This window comes from Erpetoichthys calabaricus, chromosome 4 (assembly GCF_900747795.2).
Source record: "Erpetoichthys calabaricus chromosome 4, fErpCal1.3, whole genome shotgun sequence".
NCBI lineage: Eukaryota > Metazoa > Chordata > Cladistia > Polypteriformes > Polypteridae > Erpetoichthys > Erpetoichthys calabaricus.
This window is the reverse complement of record NC_041397.2, coordinates 112,001,107-112,007,391: the sequence shown is the minus strand read 5'-3', so window position 1 is coordinate 112,007,391 and position 6,285 is coordinate 112,001,107.

Sequence of the window (6,285 nt, the reverse complement as noted above, 5' to 3'; positions counted from 1 at the left end):
CCACTGTTGTTATTATTATTGCTGAATTGATTCAAATGCTTTCTCTTTTATTCCATCCATTTTAGGAATTCCCTCAGGTTCACAGGGAGGACCAGCTTGGGACATAGGGCTCACTTGCTCACATTCACTCATACTGGGTAATTCTAGAGTCACCTATTAACATAATATGCACATATTTTGAGAAGGAAATCAGAGAACACAAAGTTTGACCATGGAAGATACTTTCTAAAACAAAATTAACCTTAAATATACATTGCAACACTGATACCGTCCCAGGACATGGTATCCTCTAACAACTTGAAGTGAAATCTCACATCAGTTTCCTATTCACCGTATTGTGAGGCAGTGTCCTTGTCACCTTGTAAGTGGGAGAAATTAGCAGCGGCTTCTGAGAGAGGCAGAGTGATGCTGTGTGCCCTTTTTTTTTTTAATGAATTGGAAAGCCAGCCATTTCAAGTCTTTTATTCATCATATAAATGCCTGAGAATTACAGGATGGAATTACTTTGCAACTCTTTTCCACTCATTCATTAATGTTTAGGACTCACTGAGTCTGACAGTCTAACATGAGCTGAATCCCATCCTAACTTGAAGCGAGGTACTAAAATTAAGGTTCATGCATGGACCTTATGTGGCAATGCAGTTCTAAAAAGGGAGGGATATTTTCTCCATAAGAGGAGGAATACGCTGGTAGGGTATACTTTAGAGATAATGTTGCCCATATTTTTACCTAAGACACTGCTGGCACTTCCCAAATACTGGTTGTTCACTAACAGACAACTTTATCTATAGGCACTCTTCATAAAAAGACCTGGGGGTATGATGGATGAACACATGAGTTTTGGTATGGCCTGAAACCACTAGGTATTTAAACTTTTTTGTGAGTTTTCTCCACTTGCATTAGTCCAAAAGTTCAGATGTGAGATCTTGCTTTTTTAATATAAGCATTGTCACATCACCACAACTGGCAGCTGTCCACCCATATGTCATGAAATGGTTATTACATTTTTTTTTGAGACTTCTATTATATTTTGTCATGATGTATTGCACCCTCCAGAAGTTGAGGCACACATAGATTTCAAATTTAATATTGATTTTTAAAATTAACAAGTATTTGAAGCAGGGCCGGATTAAGAGCTTTGGGGGCCCGTAGCACATTTCAAATTTGGGGGCCTTTTTGGTCTGCATCATCTGAAGTTTAGATTCTGAACAGTTCAAACTGGACTAAATAATTATTTTACTCTCGATTATAATAAGAATCTTATAATATTTATGTGAATTTTATGTGTTGGGCCCCTAAAGTTTTGTTGTGTAAGAAATTTACAGTTTAAAAACGTAAAGATAATATTTTTAAAGACCAGTTTTTCAATGCTACACTTTTTCATTAAATATTGGGTCCACCATTTGGGGGCCCCCAAAATTGTGGGGCCCGTAGCATATGCTACATGTGCCTATTGGTTAATCCGGCACTGATTTGAAGCAGTGATAACTCCTTTGCTTCATTTTCAAGGGGCTGCAATTTCAGAGCATTTCTTTCATTCTTGCCTAAAACACAAGTCACATGACAGTGGCATGTGACGTCATCACGACGACGAGTACAAAAGCATCTCTTCCACATCTGAGATTGCAGACAAAACTTGATTCACTGTTAAAGAAAATTCTCCTGTTAAAAAGTTCTCCTGCTCTTGACTACCATTTTTAGGTTATGATTTTGGTTTTGTCACAGTATGTTGGACTACTCAGTTTGCTTTGCTTTTCTGATTTTGTCTCATCTTCTGATCACTGCTTCTATTTTCATGCTATTTCTTTTGACTTAATGCAGCACTCTTTGGTGAGCAATGCACAATTATGCCAAAAACAGCATGGTGATGAGCATTAAAATAGGGAAAAGGAAATAGTTCATGAAACACCATACAAAAAGGCAGAATGGCAACATCATGAAAATAACAATAAACATTACAAACAATAATAATTCATTACATTTATATAGCGCGTTTCTCAGTACTCAAAGCGCTATCGACACAGGGAGGAACCGGGAAGCGAACCCACAATCTTCCACAGTCTCCTTACTGCAAAGCAGCAGCACTACCACTGCGCCACCTGTGAGGAACAAAAATAACAACAGTAAAAATGTAAAAGTGAACTACTATGGATCAGGATATTCCAAAATGAAAATTAGTTAATTAAAAACAACAATAGCTGCCGTATAAACGTAACACAATTTAGGCCACGTTCTGATTAAATCCAGAAAGAGTTCTTCTCTTATGATATCAAACACAAATGACCCATCAGGCTGGGTCAGAAAATGTCAGTGCACTCCTTCCAGGAGATGAGGAGCATACACCTCTTTAGCATTCACCCAAGATCAGTTATTATTAGGTCATCCAGTGCACCAAAAAATGTCCCCTGAATTTTTTCTATTTTATAGTCTTGTTCTCTGCCCACCAATTTGGGGAGATGCATACATTGATGACAGGGAGTATGGGCTCATTGGATGAATCCAAAGGTGCTCTCAGATAGTGAGTTGATAAATGACCAGGCTGATATTTCATATAATGATTTATAGAACAAGGTATCTTAGGGCCAGAACCTTTACATAAAAGTCTTGTGTAGCAAGCCAAACCCTCTTCAGAAAATTCTACATAGGAGTTTTCTGCTTTTATCCAGGAGGTGTCCAGCTGTCAAAAAGTTCTCTCTTAGCTTATGACATACATTTTTCTAAGAAAAGTAAAGGACAGATGGCAGAGGTTCAAATGTTTGTTTTGTGCATTTGTTGTATATATTTTAATTTATTTATATGTGTTACTATTTGTTTTGTTTATGATTTGCAATATTCTTTACATTTTATGTATCTGTATCTAAGCCTATGTTTTGTTCCATGTGTTTTGTGGGTGGTCCCTAAAAGTCTGGGCCACTTGTCGATCACCACCAGGAACTGCCCTCTGCTCTATAAATCTGGAGGGACTCCCACATGTCCTGGCAGTTCATTGTGAATACACTGGTGAGTGTACTTTATGAATTTTGTGTATCATGGGATCTCTGATTTTTCAACTTTAGAATTCTGTATTGGAACTTTTTTCGCCTTGAATTTTCATTGTTACGGGCAATTCCATTTTGTCTTTGTGCTCTGTGTAACTTTATTGTGATTGGTATCCTTTTTGTGAAGAGTAAATCTTTTATTTTATAAAGATTCGGTGCTTGCCCTTTATACTAGTTTACTAGGGCTTAAGGGTGATATCCCTCACTAGTGGGCATTATTGGAACTGTTTAGGCCTACTTGCTTTGAAAGTCATTAGTGCTTTGGACTCCTAGTTGACGACCACACATAAAGGGTTGGTGAACACCGTTTACTTGTCAGACTAAATGCCAATGAGAAAGAACAAAGAAATAAGGTGTTTCCCAAAATGATCCATCTTATGCAAATGCGAGCCTTAAAATAATTGCCTACTTCTGGTAGTGTTATATTTTAGCCAGTTTTCCCCACTAGCTGGGATTTAGAAATCTCATTTTTGTTTACTTTGTTCATTTTTTTATGCTAACAGTGTTGATTATATAGTTGCTATACTTTATTGTGTATTCTGCCATGTTGCTTGTGTTTTGTGGGTGGTTCCCCAAGAGGCGGGGCCACTTGTTCTTCACCATGAGGACTAACAAGGCTGAGAAAAACCCACAGTCTCTTGCAGTTCACTGAATGCGCTCATGGTGGGGTGAGTTTTTCTAGCGATTATTCCATGCTCTTGTGATATTCTGGATCTTTTTGTTCTTTTTTTAACTTTGCCTACTTAATTATGAAACAGAACTTCTTTGTCGTTGTATTGCCTTTGCCTTTTCAGGCAACTCCTTTTGCTTTGTGTGCTCTATAGAGCTTTATTTTGTTACAGAAATTTTTTGTACACATAATGCTTTTTATTTATAAAGATATCACTTGGCCCGTTTCATTTCTAGCCAGGGTTTGAAGGTTTCCCACTTGTGCATTGTGCATTTTGAGTAATTTTGGGATTCTGTGTGCTTTGGAACGCTCTGGTTCATAACAGGTAATACTGTACCTGTTCTTATATGAGTCCTGGGGCAGAAAAGGTGGGACTTCAAGGTGGGAGGCGAATGTGATATCAGCACTCCTCCTGTCAACAGTCCTTGGAAACTGGGGACAAAAAAGGATAAGACATAATTGGCAGCAGCAACCTGTGGTCCAGGGTGGAATTAAAGGTAAACACTAAAGATGTCCCTTACTGGGGCAAATCTGGCACCTTAAATTGTGATAAATGCTCAGTAACACTAGGCACTGTGGAGCTGGAGGAGGGAATTGATGAAATTTGGGTTGTCAGCATTCTGGCATTCAAAATAAGAACTGCAAGTTGGTGAGGTTTTATGGATATTATGGGAATGCTCTCCTAAGTCCTGGACCATCCAACCCTTGTTTTTTGTTGAGTGTATGTTTGTACCAAATCTAGTACAAAATAATATCTAGAAATGGAACATGAACTGTGGGCCTTAGTCAAAAATTATTATTTTCAGTAACCAATGCAAGCTTTAAATGTTTTTGACAAAGATTTCAAGGAGATTCTGTGCTTTCTCAAGTGAAATAAAATGTGTACTAATTGAAAACTATCCACTAATAAGACGATGGTAGTAAGCCCATGTGATGGTGGCAAATCTGCTATAAAGGGCATGGAGATTTCCTGCCATCAATGAAGAGATGGGGGTAAAGAGAAAGGAAAACTACTGGAGGAGGCTTATCTTACAGGATTACACATAGCCCTTGACATCTTCATTCACCATAGGCCATCAGAAGTACCAGTAACCAAATCCTTTGTCTTAGTAATTCTGGGATGGCCTGCCTTTCCAGGTGTCCTTTTATGGTTTGTCACCAATTAACTGGTAGGGATGTGCATTATAGGAAAATACAAATATTGCAAGGCAAAGCAAGACCCTGATATCAGAAAGAATGACGTAGAGGACAATTTATAAGTTAATAGAACCTTTCCAGATATTGACTGATCCAGAGTAATATGGAGGACAGGTCTTGCACTTCAAAAAAAAGTTGTGGGTGATGTCTACAGTAATATTTGGGGACTGCCAAAGGAAACTAAGTGGAAAACCCCAGAGGACTTTTCTAGCCCTGGAAATTATTATGAGGATTGCATTAGAGGGGACCCCGACTTAAAATCCTTTTCTGATAAGTGTCCCCAGTGAACTTGGAGTCAGGAGATGATGCTGAGAATGGCTTAACTAGTGGGAGAAAATAAAGCCAGAGGACAGAATGACAGAGAAGAGTGGTAAGTACACTAATATGGTGGGACATGGACAAGTCAACCCATGATATAGACAGATAATCTGGTTTATAAAGAAAGGTTGAGATAAGCATCCAGTTTTATTGTCTTACCTTGAGTTTTTGTGTACTTTTTGTTACTGTTGTTGAACCGTCCCTTGTCTAATTTCTTATAATAAAGGCACCTTATTTTTACAGCTGTGCTATTTGGCATTCATTTTTTGTTCTGAGACAGCTTTGGATTGCCCCCTATTGTTCACAGACTGGAATGTTTGGGCGGGTAAAGCCAAAATGTTGAGAGTACGGAGAAACAAAATCACCTAATTAATGCATCAGTTGGGCTAAATCTCTACCGTGTTTCTCTTTCTTGCCACCCTGAGGAAACTATGGCTGCTGTGACAATATACACAAGCAATCAAAACTGAAAGTCATATTAGCTGCAGGTATGATTACTGACCTAGGCACTAAGAAAGCAATTGATCAAAAAATGTTTAATTTTGTAAAACTACAGTGATCAACATTGCAATTGTACTGCAAAAGAAGCGTGCAGATGAATTTTGTCAACACTTTTTGACAAGTACATGTTTTAAAAATTAAAAGGAGCAGTAGAGGCCCTTGCTTTCAATGGCTTTTGCATATCAGCGCCCACAGGACATGACCAATTTCTTGTACTGCACTGGGTTGATTTTGTTCCTCTCATCTTCCAACTCTTTCCATATAAGTGATCTTATTCTAATAAAAATGTAAATAAAATTTTACAGGTAGTTTTGTATGAATTGTGTGGCATATAATAAAACATGGTGGGTGCTGCTGGAGTGTTGGTGAGAAGCTGCTTTTATGATGCTCTGTTCTTTTTTATTTCTAAAAAGGAGAATAAACTTCACATGCTTCTCAGCTGACTTTATTTTGACACAACGCGGAGGGTGACGTGTTCCAGTCTGCTTCAAATTAAGAAAAATTAGGAAAAAATGTATCCACGTACACTCAAACAGTGGTGGAATGTCCTTCTGTTCTGTG